Source organism: Malaclemys terrapin, chromosome 3, assembly GCF_027887155.1.
Source record: "Malaclemys terrapin pileata isolate rMalTer1 chromosome 3, rMalTer1.hap1, whole genome shotgun sequence".
Taxonomy (NCBI): Eukaryota; Metazoa; Chordata; order Testudines; family Emydidae; genus Malaclemys; species Malaclemys terrapin.
This window is the reverse complement of record NC_071507.1, coordinates 192,877,906-192,894,063: the sequence shown is the minus strand read 5'-3', so window position 1 is coordinate 192,894,063 and position 16,158 is coordinate 192,877,906. Positions and strand designations below refer to the sequence as shown.

At 42.4% G+C, this 16,158-nt stretch overlaps 1 protein-coding gene across 1 annotated transcript in view; it reads right to left on the bottom strand.

Moving 5' to 3' along the window:
- RCAN2 (regulator of calcineurin 2) overlaps positions 1 to 16,158 on the bottom strand; it is a 167,834-nt gene that overhangs the window by 137,636 nt on the left and 14,040 nt on the right. The gene's annotated exons all lie outside the window — the stretch shown is intronic.

The following is a 16,158-nucleotide window of genomic DNA, read 5'->3' as shown; positions in this document are numbered from 1 at the left end:
GGCTCAGTCTCCCAAGAGAAGTAGCATAAGCCTTGTTATTTAAGACATTTGAAACTGGAATGGACAAAGCACTGGAGATCGTTTTTAGAAACAATCCCACACCTTCCGGGGGATGGATTTCTCCATCTCTAATTGCTCTGAAAGTGTGATAAAAGGTGGTGTGTTCACTTTAATAGGGCTACAAGAACGCACACTCAATACGGTAGCATGTCGGTGGGTGCTGAGCACCCACTTTTTTTTTTCCCCCATGGGTGCTCCGGGGCTGGAGCACCCATGGAAAAAAAAAATAGTGGGTGCTTAGCACCCACCGGCAGCCCTGAAGATCAGCTCTTCCCACCCTGGGGGGAGTAACAGGGCAGGAAGAGGCGGGGTGGGAAGGGGTGGAGTAGGGGCAGGGCCTGGGGCGGAACGGGGGTCCTGCACCCCCGGGGAAATCACAAAGTCAGCACTTCTGCTTGAAACAGCTGTCAGCAGCAACAAGGAAAGCTATTTGTGAGCTGTGGATGCAAAGAGACGCTGAGAATTCGATTTATAGGAGGGAGGAAAGACAACAAGGAGCAATGGTCTCAAGTTGCAGTGGGGGAGGTCAAGATTGGATATTAGGAAAATCTATTTCACTAGGAGGGTGGTAAAGCACTGGACTGGGTTACCTAGGGAAGTGGTGGAATCTCCATCCTTAGGGGGTTTTAAGGTCCGGAAAAGCCCTGGCTGGGATGATTTAGTTGGGGTTGGTCCTGCTTTGAGCAGGGGGTTGGACTAGATGACCTCCTGAGGTCTCTTCCAAGCCTATGATTTTATGAAAGGAAAAAATGACCCTAAAGGCACCATCCTGCAAGGTGCTGAATTCCTTCAATTCTTTCTCACCAAAGTCAATGAGAATTGAGGGAGCTCAGCACCATGAAGGATCAAGCCCTTGGAGTCAGGGACAGCCAGGAGCTGCTATGCAGCATCCACTCACCATCCAGCAGGAAGATAAGCTCTAGCAGACAAAAATCTGGCTAGGGTAAATAATTAACAGGAGGTGTAAATTATTAACGAATCAGGACAAGATCAGATTACAAAAGAGAGAATGGCTCTTGGTGGCGTTGGTCTGAAAAACCTGTAAGAGGGAGCATATGGCAGGAACACCAGCAGTAGAAAGCAATTCTTAGTATATTACAATGTATGTTTTTGAATTTCCCAAATAGAATTGAGATAACATGAGAGCCACCCTTCAAATCCAGAGACAGAGGTGGGTTTACAATAATAATCCACGTTAATTTGTAGGTGGCCAACCCAAAGGACTCAGAAAATAACTAAAAACAAAATTATGTTAAATAAGGAACCATAGAACTTAACTTAGATCGTATCCACCATCCTGACAGAGCGCTGATCTGGAAAGGTCAGCTCCCTAGGCTGGTGAGTGCTCCAGCCAGGATGCATGATGAATAATTAGAATACCTAGCGTGCTTTGTAATTACAGTGCTAGCATGTAGCTGAGTTAGTTCTTCAGACAGCAAGTTTAGGAATTGTAACCTGATTAAACTCCCATTCAAATCAATGGGCCAGAAGAGTGGTGGGAGCTCAGGATGGGTGTGTGGTGAATAGAAAGGTACAAGGATCCTTGCAACCCTACCCAGAAGAGCCAAGAGCTATCACCAGGTACTGCTCCCTCTGCATTCCCTGGTTTACCCAGAGATGGCTGCCCCAGAGGGTGAAGAGGAGAAGGTTCATGCCCCCCACCCCTTCCGCTACATCAGCCTGCAAAACTTTATGGACCAGCCTGAAAGAATTTAATAGGTATGGAACCAGTAATAGTCTATGGTGATATAATAGGGCTTGGTAGAACTACTCTAAAACCCTCTAGCGTTTAACAAGGGATGAGCTCCATTCTATAGTTGTTTTGTACGATCCTATAGAATTCTACAGCAGGGATATTATTACATTCTATAGGATGGTACAGAGGTCACCACTTTCTACTTAATTCTGTAGTACTTTCCCCATAAGTGGAGCTGGCTGGGTTCACCCAAGGGAGCAGTCCGCACCATGCCAAGGGGTACTGCAGCTTGTCCACTCTCTCGTCATGCCAGGGAGCTAGGGAATGGTATTGTGCCTACTAAGGCACATGCCTCATTGATCTCCCCAGCTGTGGAGCAGCTCCACATCACTTCAGTCAGGACTGTAGCTTGATGCTATACAATCTATCCAATAAAAAGAGCCCCCTTGACTTCAGTGGGAATTAGTTCTTGCTTTTGCATTGGGCTTAGCTAAAAACAACTGTATTCCAAGGATCTCTCTAGCTTAAGCAGGTTTTTTTATTATATATATATATATATATATATATATATATATATATATATATATATATATATATATATTAATATTATAGCTTCTCAACTTTGAGGCATTTTGATAAACAGCTAGTTCTTTTGGACTACGATTGAGTGCCTGGTGATAAAGGAAAAAAGAAAGAAAGAAAAAGGAAAGGTCAATGGAATTCAAAACACTAGCCTCAGAGTCAACAAGGAAAAATAGCTGGGATTTTCAAAGAGGCCTCAATGAACTAAACTCCCAACTGCCACTGAATTGCAATAGGAGTTGGGTGCCTTACTTCCGTAGGGCTCTTTGAAAATTTCAGCCAATATGACTGTGGTTTAGAAGAAAAAGCAACCCAACATACTAAGTCCCAAGGATGAAAGGATATCAGACATCTTGGCAATACCAGTTCCAATAACATCAAAGGCTGAATTTTAACACGGCTAAGAATGTGAGCGTTGAACAAACTCTCATAATGCATTTTATAGTCTGCTGACTTGCAATGAACATTAAAATAATCAAAATATGTATGACACTGCCTATCCTCACATATGCCTTGATAATCTCTCACCTTGAATACTGTAACTCTTCCCTACATCTCCCTAAGTTCCAGCTCTCTAGACTCCATCCAGTACACCACAGGTTGAAGGATTCTTCTTTCTCAAACGTGTAAAGGGGTATATCTATATTCTCATACAACTCCAATGATTCCACATTTCAAGATTCAGTTCCAACATGCCCTCCTTGTGTAAAGTGAGGATAAACTGGATGTAACACACTGACGAACTTAACGTGTGTATAAATAACTACACTAGTTGCAGGGCAGTAGAGAATCAGGCTCTTCATTTTTTAAACCTTCCATAGATTTGCTAAAGCTCATAAGCAAAAATATTGGGCCAAATGCAGAGATAGAGCCAGATCTTCAGCAGGTATGAACTGGCATAATCTAACTTCACTGGAGCTATCGCAATTCATTACAGCTGGAGATCTGTCCCCTGGAGTCTAACCATGGGAGAAATCCTTGCCCCACTGAAGCCAATGGCAAAACTCCCACAGACTTCAATGGGGCAGGGTTTCACCCGACGTTTAGAGGGTGAGTCAGTTGTTTTAACAGCACAATGATCTAACTTCACCAACGGATAACTCTCTTCCCCTAGATTCATCTCTGAATTAGGCACCTTATCTTCCTTTGCCTGTCTAGCACCATCTTCTTCTCGGTCACTGCCAGTCTTGATATTGTTGGCCTTCTTTCCTCTGCATCCGCTGCTACAAGGAACAGCTTCCTATCTCTCTGCTTTAGAGAGTCTTCCTCTCTTTTCAGCTTTTGAAAATAATTTTGCCCCCTTGCTTAATTTCTCTCTCCCTCTCCTATTATTCACTATTTCACTTAGTAACTATGCTATTTAATTCTGCATGGATATATCATTTGACTGACAGGTGCTAGGCAAAATAAAAGATGTATTGTACTAATTTAAAAACTCCATTATAATTGCAATTTACTTCAGAAATAATTGCAAGCCTATTGCACTGTGCATTATTCAACCAAAATGTAGCCTTTACATAAAGATGGTGCACATCTACTTGTAGTAAAGGCTGACCTTCATATGGAAACCTTTTCCTTGGACCAGAAAACAGATCCTAATCCAGACACAAGTCCTGATATCAATGATGGTATTAAGATTGGGAACAGCTGCTGCATTAACTGCATTAGGATGGCTTTACTGCACTTTTGATTATTATCAACCAGAAAAACTGATATTTGTTGACTTTCTGTTTAGGAATGAGGACTCCTTGGAATCTTGTTTACCAAAGAGGCAGCACAAAAAGGAATGAGAAAAAATGGTTGCTATCAGTGGAGATTAAAATCGTTTGATGGAATGAACCAAGGCCCTTGCTATAAGTGACACATATGCAACCTCTTTCCATTTAGAAGATGAAGTCCTTTTGTTACCTTCATCAGAACTCAGAGGAGTTTACTTCTAAGTTTAACACTGCACTGGGTCAACATTTTTAGCATTTAAATTAGATGCAAAAATATATAATTGTGTGAAAGTCTGAGTTTATTGCGGTTATTTATTCTGTCTGTGGTCAAGCCTCCCCCCGGGTTTGACTGAAGTCAGGCAAAGCTCTGCCACTCCACAGATGCCCTGACTAGAGAGACAACAATGCAGAAACAATGCAGGGCATGAGGTGTAAACAGTACCAGTTGCTAGTAAACTTGACCAAACTATTTCCCCGTTGAATATTGACACGAAGCACTCTAATCCAAAACTCTCCGAGCTGGTTAGGAATAAAATGGCATAAAATTATACGGGTAGATTACAGCAGTATTTTGGGTGTGTTTTGCTTTTTATCCTCCCAGAAGGGTATATCTTCTACAACTGTCCTGTTACAGGCTCAGCTGTGTTCTAGCACTGTGAAGACATTGTAAGTGCATCTAACGTCTCAAAAAGTTCATGGAGAATTATCTAGGAAGACCAAAACAGCCAGCAAAAGATGCTCCTTTTCAGAGCAAGTTCTTGGCTGAACTACACCTACATGCTTGCTCTCCAATACTGTTAATTGGAAAGGGCGCTCCAGCCTCAAAGTTCCAATCCAGATCCCAACTTCCTCGAAGACCAGGGATGTTCAGATTCAGGGATTTGGATCAGCCTACTATAGAAGGGAGCCAGTTGCAGAATTGGGACATTAGTACAAATTTCCATAAATTCAGGAGTATTTGGATCAGACCCATCTCTACTGTTTATCCTGTAGTGTCCCTTATGCTAGAGAAGAGACAGGACTGGGCTGTAACGAATATAAAGGGGATTCTTTACTGAGGCCACAGAGAAGATCTTAGAACTATCTAGCTCAGTGTTTCTCAAATGTGGCCACATGCAGCCACCAGGGGCTTTTTTGCGGCCATAGCCTCCTGGACTGTTACTGTGGGGGGGGGGGGGGGGAGAAAGAGAGAGAAAGAGAGGGAAGGGCGGCAAAGTAGTGGCCCCACCCTGTTGCTCCAGGATGCACAGCATTGGTGTTGATTGCTGGGGCAGCCAGCAGTGGTTGAGTCCTGCTGCCCCTCTGGAGACACCTGGGGCACAATACATGAGGACCGGGGGGCGGTGAGTTCCCCACCTTCCCAGGGGCAGTGGGGTTCAGGCTTTCGGCTTCAGTCTTGGGGTGATGGGGCAGCAGGCTCTGGCCACAGGGCTTCGGGCTCCAGCCCCCAACTGCATCCAGGGCTTAATTTATCCCCAGGCTAGACAGGGCTGAGGAAGTCTGCTGTGAAAAGCCACACTTGTATGCTTGTTCAAATCACTTTTTACAACAAACTTACTAGCCAACAATAAATAAATTACAATGATTTGGACATGTGTATATGTGCAGATTTATTTGTTTTTCCTAAAGTGATTAAGTATTTTAGGAAAAAGTGTGAGAGCAGCCACCAGCAAGAGTTGATGGCCGCACTCTGAGGCCATCAAAATATTTGTCCTGAGAACCCCTACTCTAGTTCATAGATTAGCACAACCTTTGCATCCTAATGTCACCACATAGAGTCTTCCTAAATCTTGGCATGGACTCACCAACAACTACACTAAACACACCTCGCTATTTAGAATAGTGCACACTCTTTATACAACCCAAATGCATAGGAGTCTCAGAGGCCTTGGCTACACACTGGAATTCACAGTGCTGCCACAGCAGCGCTGTGAAGCGCAAGTGTAGTCGCGTCACCAGCGCTGCGAGAGCTCTCTCGCAGCACTGTATGTACTCCACCTCTTTGAGGGGAGTAGCGTGCAGCGCTGCGAGCGAGCGTGCCGCGCTGCAGGCTCTGATTACACCGGCGCTTTATAGCGCTGCACTCGCTGTGCTGGGGGGGAGGGGGGCGTTTTCACACCCCTGAGCGCAGCAAGTTGCAGCGCTGTACAGCGCCAGTGTAGCCAAGGCCAGAGTTGTCATTATGGTTATTTATATTGATTGGTTGGTTCTTTCTCAAGCAAACTTCCCCCTCCACCCTTTGTTCATGGCACAGTGAGCACTTTCTGCATGCAGCTGAGCAGGGCATGACCACCGAAAGCAATGCTAGGAAGAATGTTTCCACAGCAGCTTATAAGAGAAAAAGTAAGTTTCCAAATGAAAAGAGGACTGTCTTGTGTGTTCTGGGAAGAATGTTCATCAGTTCATCTTCATAAAATTAGCACTGGCGGTCTTATAACTGCATTCTTTGAAGCAACATTCCCAATTTCAGCTGCAAAAATCAGAAGTCTACCTTTAACCCACTTGATCTGGACCCAGAGATATTCTCCGATCAATGTGAAGGCACTCATGCCCCTAAATGCCCTGTAGGCTTATAGGAAAATAAACCACAAATACTATAAATCTCTGCGGCAGAGTTTGAAACTCAGACATTGTCTCAGGCATATACCAAGCACCTATCACTGTACTAGCCAGGTGCTAAATGCAGAATTAAAACTTAATTCTGAAAATATTTCTAAAAGTAAGAATTTTTTTTACAATGTTGGCCAAATTGAGGAGTATTTGAAATTTGTTTATTAGTTTTTGGATGCCCGGAGGGTAGCTACTAACAGGCAGCTAGACTCAACTTGCCTAGATTGTGGAAAACAGTGGGCCCCAAGATAGCATGTCTTTTCTGTGGGAGAGCCTTCTGACAAGGTTATCAGATCAGAAAGCTGGTCAGTTGACTTGGCCAGAAAGCGAGAGTAGAATTAGCGTGGCCTTCTCCCATCTCATTTTCTGGATGGTCTTGGCTATGAACAGGAATGACAGGACACAGAGCAGGTTGTGGGCCATCTAGCAAACAGGATGCCGGTTGCAACAACATACTTGAATTCACTGGGAATTTTAGAGTTGATTCAGATAAGAGCAGGATCAGGCTCTATGTCTATAAAAACCTAGTTCTCTTTGGGACCAGTGGCCTGATCCACTGTTAATACCCTCTGCAAATGGCTTTGTTAATGGAGAGAATGTAAAGTCAGGAACTTCTCAGAGAGATTTCCTACCTCATATTTCACATCCCTCCTTGGGCATATGCATTAGAATTGTGAAGGGGCAGACCGGGTCTACAAAGATATGAAGACACCGAACGAAACACGTATCTATCTCTCAACTAGAAAGGGAGCGTTTTTGGGTTTGGCATCTTTCCACCACTAACATATTCACAGTGACCTTTCCAACCTCTCCCTGTCCCCTGCTGTTGGTTCTAGGGTGAAGCATGTAGTAGCACTCAATGTATGATGTACCAGGGAAGACCCAAAACTCACATGTTGTAGGGCTGTCGAGACAGTTGTACACACTGGGGACAGCAGTACCAGTCTGAGTTTGATAGTCCCAGAACTATGGTATGTCTGGGTTCAAATAAATGGCAAGCCCCTGCACGTACATGACTGCTGCCCTGCTGTTGCGGAAAACAAGGACACAATGGTCTTGCAAGCTTCTGACCCAAGGACTCATCCCAACTGATTCCCTAATTCCAAAAGTGGGTACTGAGCGGATTCTTTAGCAAGGACTAGCACTCTATGATAGACAGGGCCCAATGGGACACCTATGAAGCACAAGGCAGACATCCATAGAAATGAAGGAATGAGAGGATCCAAGAACTAAAAATCCCACCTGCAAGCGAGACTCAGACTCCTAGAGGGTAAAATTCCTGGGGGCTGAATAAAATTGTGGCCACTCTCCCGCTGTGCGCTTCAAATATTGCATTGACATAGATTGCAGAGAAAAGGACTTGAGTCTGTGGAGATGGTGGGATTGCAAAGCCATAGGAAATAAAGGTTCTTGTTGGACTGTATGATCTTCAGAACAGAAATGTCTTCTGTATTTTCTAAGTGCCTAGCACACAAGTGCTACTGTGGTCTGAACAGCGGATGCTAGTACACTGTTGTCTATAGACTCTTGCCTAGATGGAGAAGGTGGGATGACGCTAGCCTAAGATTTCATAATGAAGCTATGAGCCATAACATGGTGCAGGACCCCATTCTGCTTCACAATGATCCCTTTGTGCAGGCTCTGTATAGATAGCTGCCTATATAGTACATGTCCTGTGGAGAAGGTTTTGTTTTTACCAAGCAATGGATTAACACATTCATACCATGTTATGTTCTGCTATATACAGACTAGGGTAAAAATCTCACAGCACAAAACATCCCTCCATTTCAAGTGGCAGTTTCAGATAGTGTTATCACACCAACAAACAGGCAACCTTAAAAGGTAGAAAAAAATGAAAGTAAAATAAAGCAACAATAAGTGTACCAGGAAGTCAGGAATGGAGCCTGCATTCCATTCCAGCTTGGAGTGGTGACTTCATCTTTGCTGGGGTGACTTTCCACAGAGTCCAGGCCTGAATACTATTATTAGAACAAAACAAGTGTGCCACTTCCCAAAAATAATGATGACTCAACACCTAGAGGCTCCAGTGATGTCATATGGCCAGAGAGGTTCTGGGTTTTCACAGACTGTTTTAAAAATGAAGTTAAAAAAGTGCAGATCTCCATGCAAACAAAAAAACTGCATCCCAGCACATGCCTCCTGAACCAGCCATTTGGAACATGGAAGCTAGGACACATTCCACTCATGATGCCCAGTCACATTGCCTCCATTCCTTGTTTAGAAAGGAGCTCTGCCAAAGCGACTCTCAATTCATTTCTGCATGATCTTCATCTGAAAAGTAAAACAACTGCCTATTTCAGTTCCTGAATGAACGTTATGATTTTTATACAAAACAGAGGCAATGCAGAAGTTCATTGAGTTGCAATACACCTTAAGTATTGCCAGTAGCTGCAGAGATTTATTTTGCTAACAAAATTAATTCAGGTACACAAGGAAAAATAATATTTATTACTAAACAAGCACAAGCTTAACTTTAGCCACCACTGAAGTCAATAGGACTTACTTACAATGCATAAAGCATGTGTTTAAATCTTTGAAGTATCACATATGTCCCTGAATGTAGCCCAGGCTACAGAGTTTGCTTAAGGCATGATCTTTGTCTCAATCTATAGAATTGGCTCTCTCAGACTACATACAATAGCCTATATTCTGAAGGCTGTGATGATAATGACCCCAATCCTGCTGCTATAGAAGTCAGCAACAAGCTTCCATTGTCTTTAACGAAAGCAGGATCATGCCCAACATATTAGTAAAGCTGAAGAATCTTAAACTGGAAAAGTAACATGAAAACACTAGCTATTCCCTGTACTGCACTCCTGTTATAGCCATTCCATTGAAAACTACAATCCTGCTTCATCAGTTCAGCTGCACTCTTCTCTCTACCCCAACCCTTCCCACACACCTTACAGTTCTAGAGATTTATTTTAAATTTAAATTGTTGATTACCTCCCCAGAACATACTCTGCAATCACACACCAGAATCACCAAGATGAGGAGGATACAAATCACCTCCTGTTAGTTCCTACATGGATCTCAGTACTGATTCAGGGATGAATACGTTCTCTCTCACTACTATTACTGGAAAAGGCAAATCTGTAATGTGACCTTAGCTATAGTGTTGCAGCCAGCTACGCCATAAAGACCTAAACCTACAGGACCTGATCCTCTTCTCACACTAGCTTTTCCATCAGTAACTCCATCTCTTTTGGAAGCATTACTCCTGATTTACACAGAAGTAAGCGAGAGAAGAAGTAGCTGTATAGTCTTTCATTGACTTGACCAAAGAGACAAGTGTCTATCCCTTGTCTGCCCATCTTACATTTTTAAGGCACCTCTGAGGTTGGTATTTAAGTATCAATACATTCTGAAGCTTGTTAAACTACAACTCTAAAGCATCTTAACAAAAGAAAATAAATGCGTGCTTCGGTTACAGTATATTTACCAATTCCAGCCTGAAGGGAATTGTAGAGTCAAGTTACAGAACTCCCACAAAGGAGGGGTTTACAAGGAAAACACTAATACACACAGTACAGAGAAATGCCGTTGTACTAAATAGAAAGATCACGGAGTGGAAAAAAAAAAATCTATGGTTACACAGAGCAATTAGCCAAGTTAAAAGCAATACACACAAACCCTTAAGCTGTTATCAAAGTCATGCCCTTTGGCTTCACAACACAGCTTCCTTATCAGGGACAGGAAAGGAGCAGATCCTCTCATTCAGCTACTCTAGAAGCCAAAAATAACAGGCCCACTTCTGCCAAATCTTACTCACAAGTAATCCCATCAGTTTCTCACAAGTGAGTAGTGACTTAAACCAATTACTTGGGTCATGTGCCGTTTCCCAGGGTTTTAATTCATTTTCCAATAGCAAAATGCCCTATGCCCCTACCAAAAAATCAAGGCTTCTTTGTGCTGGTCACTGCACACAATCACAGAATAAAATAGAGTCTCTGCTACAAAGAGCCTGTAATCTAAAAATAAAAAGGGCGAGTGGGTAGGGCATAGACTGGGAGTCAGAAGACCTAGGTTCTGTTCTTAGCTTTGCAATTGATCTGCTGAGTGACCTTGGGGCAACTCACTTCACCTCTCTGTGCTTTTGTTCCTCCTCCGAAACTCTGTCTTTTCTAATCAGATTGCAAACTGAGTACTAACTAGTCTCTATTTCATATGAAAAAGCCTGGACATTAACCCAGGTACGTCGTCCCTGGAAATTCTCAGAATGTGCATGTTGCGTGCTCTTCTTTTCCACCTATCCATCCACCAGGAAGTGGTCCTCAGACAATCTATTAGAATTCTTTGAAGGGGTCAACAAACATGTGGACAAGGGGGATCCAGTGGACATAGTGTACTTAGATTTCCAGAAAGCCTTTGACAAGGTCCCTCACCAAAGGCTCTTATGTAAATTAAGCTGCCATGGGATAAAAGGGAAGGTCTTTTCATGGACTGAGAACTGGTTAAAAGAGAGGGAACAAAGGGTAGGAATAAATGGTAAATTCTCAGAATGGAGGGGCGTAACTAGTGGTGTTCCCCAAGGGTCAGTCCTCAGATCGATCCTATTCAACTTATTCATAAATGATCTGGAGAAAGGGGTAAACAGTGAGGTGGCAAAGTTTGCAGATGATACTAAACTGCTAAAGATAGTTAAATCCAAAGCAGACTGTGAAGAACTTCAAAAAGATCTCACAAAATTAAGTAATTGGGCAACAAAATGGCAAATGAAATTTAATGTGGATAAATGTAAAGTAATGCACATTGGAAAAAAAATAACCCCAACTATACATACAATATGATGGGGGCTAATTTAGCTGCAAGTCAGGAAAAAGATCTTGGAGTCATCATGGATAGTTCTCTGAAGATGTCCACGCAGTGTGCAGAGGTGGTCAAAAAAGCAAACAGGATGTTAGGAATCATTAAAGAGGGGATAGAGAATAAGACTGAGAATATATTATTGCCCTTATATAAATCAATGGTACGCCCTCACCTCGAATACTGCGTACAGATGTGGTCTCCTCATCTCAAAAAAGATGTACTGGCACTAGAAAAGGTTCAGAAAAGGGCAACTAAAATGATTAAGGGTTTTGAACAGGTCCCATATGAGGAGAGATTAAAGAGGCTAGGACTCTTCAGCTTGGAAAAGAGGAGACTAAGAGGGGATATGATAAAGGTATATAAAATCATGAGTGATGTGGAGAAAGTGGATAAGGAAAAGTTATTTACTTATTCCCATAATACAAGAACTAGGGGTCACCAAATGTTTTAAACCTGCTGCCTATTAATTTCAAATAAAAGGAAGTTCTTCTTCACGCAGCGCACAGTCAACTTGTGGAACTCCTTACCTGAGAAGGTTGTGAAGGCTAGGACTATAACAGAGTTTAAAAGAGAACTGGATAAATTCATGGTGGTTAAGTCCATTAATGGCTATTAGCCAGGACGGGTAAGGAATGGTGTCCCTAGCCTGTCTGTCTGTCAGAGGATGGAGATGGATGGCAGGAGAGAGATCACTTGATCATTGCCTGTTAGGTTCACTCCCTCTGGGGCACCTGGCATTGGCCACTGTCAGTAGACAGGATACTGGGCTAGATGGACCTTTGGTCTGACCCGGTATGGCCTCTCTTATGTTCTTAATGTTTTTTGCCCAGTAGGATGGTTTCTTTGCTTTCTGCACTGTCTATTTTCTGGGCTAAGGAATTAGTTTTGTGCCAAAGGCTTCTCAGTTCCTGTGGTACAGCCATTCATGGAGGAGAGCTTTATCCTTTTATAGTCTCGATCTTCCTCTCCTCTGCCACCACTGAGCAAGCAGTCACTTCTTTAAGTGGATCCTCCAGATCAGAAAGATCTTTTCTAATCTGGCATCCACTAGGTTTCCTCATAACATGAAGAGGACCAAGAGCAGGAGAAGCAGTAGGGATTCTGCATTCAGAAAAAGACACTGCTATGCAAGGGCTATAACCAGATATTGGGATCAAGTCCAATGACTCCAGCATGGCTTCATCTTTAGCCATCCTTCTCCCACCCAGGCAGCATTTGTTTGTAGTCCTCAGAAGGATATAGCCCAAAAATGTAGGTCGCATTTAATTAAACCAGAAGGGATTTCTCTCCGATTGACCCAGCCCTAAGAAAGAGAGGGAAGGAGAAATGCAGAAGACAGGAAAGAACCGTATGAAATCTAAGGGGGTAGATATGAGAAAGCAAAAAGAGAAGAAATTATTAAATTTAATTTTGAGGTAGGGAAAAGGTATTTGCTACAACTTAGATATGAAACTCTTCTCAAATGTAGACACCCACAACCACCATGTGACAGGTTGCAGGAAAGAGATTCCCAGACAAAAGGAAAGTACATTAATCCTTCTACTTGGCTTGTTTTACTTTAAACAAAGAACCTTCCAAACTACCATGTGCTTATAAGTATAGTTTGTCTCAAGTGCTTTCAGTTCCAGGATAAAAACATCAATTGTAGAAAATGAAGTTTTTTAAAAATTGTCACTGTGACCCCTTAATAGGCTAAAATTGTTATATGCAATGTACACCTAGAACTTAGATTTAAATTTAGGATTCAAGCTCACACACCAGATCAAAACAATAAATTTACATTAGCAACCTCCTCTGGCTTTATCTTTTATAAAAACCCATCTGTACCAGACTCCCCCCCCCCCCCCCCCAAATGTGCTTCAAAGAGTAACAAAGCCAACAAACACAAGCATACTGCAAGAGTTCTTACTTGGTCTGTAATACACATAAAACTTAATGCATATACTGTAGGTATAAGTTACATCAATGTGGTTTTCATAACAGGCAACTGTGCCATTGCTATAAACTGGATTTAAAAAGTGATATTGCAGGATATGAGTCCATTAGTGGCACTTAAGATACCAAAACCAACCAACAGTTACTTTAGCCTAGTAAACGTACAAGATTTTATATTAAAATCACATGTGTTCTTATCCTGCAGTAGTAGTTAATAATAGAAAGGATTATGAAACCAAATCAGCTGGGAACACAAGTATTTGTTCTAGGGAAATCAGGTCCCTTGGTGCACATTTGTGTTACTTGGAAGCTGTATTGTAATTCTATCTAGTCTAACATAGAGACTGAAATAAAAGGAGAGTCACTACTTACCTGTAAGCAGAGTTCCTTAATCTTAAGGGGGGAGGGATAGCTCAGTGGTTTGAGCATTGGCCTGCTAAACCCAGGGTTGGGAGTTCAATCCTTGAGGGGATCACTTAGGGATCTGGGACAAAATCAGTACTTGGTCCTGCTAGTGAGGGAAGAGGGCTGGACTCAATGACCTTTCAAGATCCCTTCCAGCTCTAGGAGGAGATAGAGGTAGCTGCACCACCAGCTACCCTATGATTGCACAATTCTTTAAGGTTATTATTAAGAGTTTGTAGAAGTTTGCTGATCACCTTGTAGAAGTAGGATTTGATATTTGTATTAGAGGTTATAATGATTGACCGTTATAATAATGTAGTATGTATTAATGTATGATCTGATCATCCTGTCAGCAACCCTTTTTGAACAGAAAAAAGGAATGACCCTCAGGGGCATTGATAGAAACACATCTGACAGACTCCTAGTGTCTGTACTAATGTTAAGGCAGGAACAGACCAGAACAGTCCTTATGGCTGATTATGGTCGCCCTCTGTTTTAGGATAAGTTATGTTTACTATAGGGTCTTGTTTCCTATATGCATTACAAATTAGGCCCTTTAGTTAAATATACATTTCTTTGTTTTAAGGTTTAGTAAGTAAGAGACAGGATCTTGTCTTGTGTCTATGTTAATGAGATTAGAGGTATGTTGAAGGCCCGGGCCCCATTGTGAACTGTTTTGGTCACAAGATTTAGTAAGGTTTAATTTACAAATGTCTTTTTTGCTCAACATATACAAACACTGCTGTTTGTATACCTTTGAAGGTCTCTGTAAAAGACTGTTTGTGTGAATGAGGAGTGTATGCATCAGGAAAAGATAAGGTGTGAAGGACATTGTTAAAGACAGATGGTCAAGGAAGGAGGAGTGAAGAGACTTAATGACACCAGAGAACCATCAACACGCGTCCATAATTAAGGAAGGGGAGATTGACAACCCTGTGGTGGATGCTGGCACCCCTAAAAGACAAGATAATTGATTAAATTGAAACCAGGACAGGATGACGCTCTCGGAGGTGCTTTGGAGTATTAACATCAAAAGATGGCACCAATTAAGGAGTAACCAGTCATAAATGACACAGCAAAATCCATAGACTTCAATGGAGAAAAAGGACTATAAGAACAGGGTGCTTTGCCATGGAACTTTGGGTTCGACTTGCCACACTCCAGGAGCATCGGATCGCGACTGACAGAGCCCAGCTCCCCTCTGCGATCAATCTGGCTGGCCACTAGATTGATGCAGACTCTGGACTGGTAACTATAAACATCAACTGGCAGGAGTGTGTGTGTGAGAAAAGCTTATGCTAACTGCTGTATTCTCAATAAATGTGGCGTGTTGCCTTTTTCTCCTATAAAAAGATCTTGTGTGCTTTTTATAAGCATAATAACCTTCGTGCCAACCTGGCTGCCATCAGTAAGCAGAGTTTGGGACCCCACAGCAGATCATTTTCTTTATGATGCAGAGATTCGGAATATTCCCTCCTAATCCATGTTATTTACAGTAGGTACATAAGATATCTTCACCTTGAAGAAAAATGTAAACACCCCCCAAACAAAAGAGTAAAGCTATACACACGGTAATTCAACTTGCAGAACCTCAACCAAGAACACTGGCCAGTGCCTTTAATAGCACGAAGGGTTACAGGCTTCCAGCTAACTTGTTGGTGCTGTGGCCTGGGAACCCTTCAGCCAAAAGCCATACCTTCCCCCCACCACACAGGCTCTCAGTTCTCCATCCTAAATAAACTTTATTCCTGGCCTTCAGACAATTCCAATGAAAACCTACGTTCACTGGAGTCAGCTTGTCTGAGATTCTCCATCCAGAAAAAAAAGCTTATGTGTAGCCACCCAAGTAACCTTAACTACCAGGCTGGGCATCCCTGCAACAGCCAGCCAAGCCTAATCCCAGCTAATTATAGAACTATATCAGTTTTGTTTTAAAACTAGCCTCCCTCTAACAATACCCCAATCTGTGTTTCCTAAGAAACAAGAATCCCACACCTCCTGCACAACCCTTTTCCAGCCACAAACCCTGCTGTTCAGCCATCAGGATTCTAGAGGATTTTAAAGGGTTCCAGTTGAGTTTTTCAAGCCTAATTATAGCACTATAAATATTTTCAAATTTCCACGTAACTAGCATAGTTGAAGATCAGCAAAAATGAAACCAAGAGGGAAGGGCGGGGGGAGAGGAACCCACCTTTTTCCACTTTCCCAGGTGAGAAGTTATTTCAGATCAGATTTTAAAACACTTGTGAGCAATACAGGAAAGGCAGTAACATCACAGTAACGTGTTACCAGTGAGCAGGAGAAACATTCTTTCATTGTTTA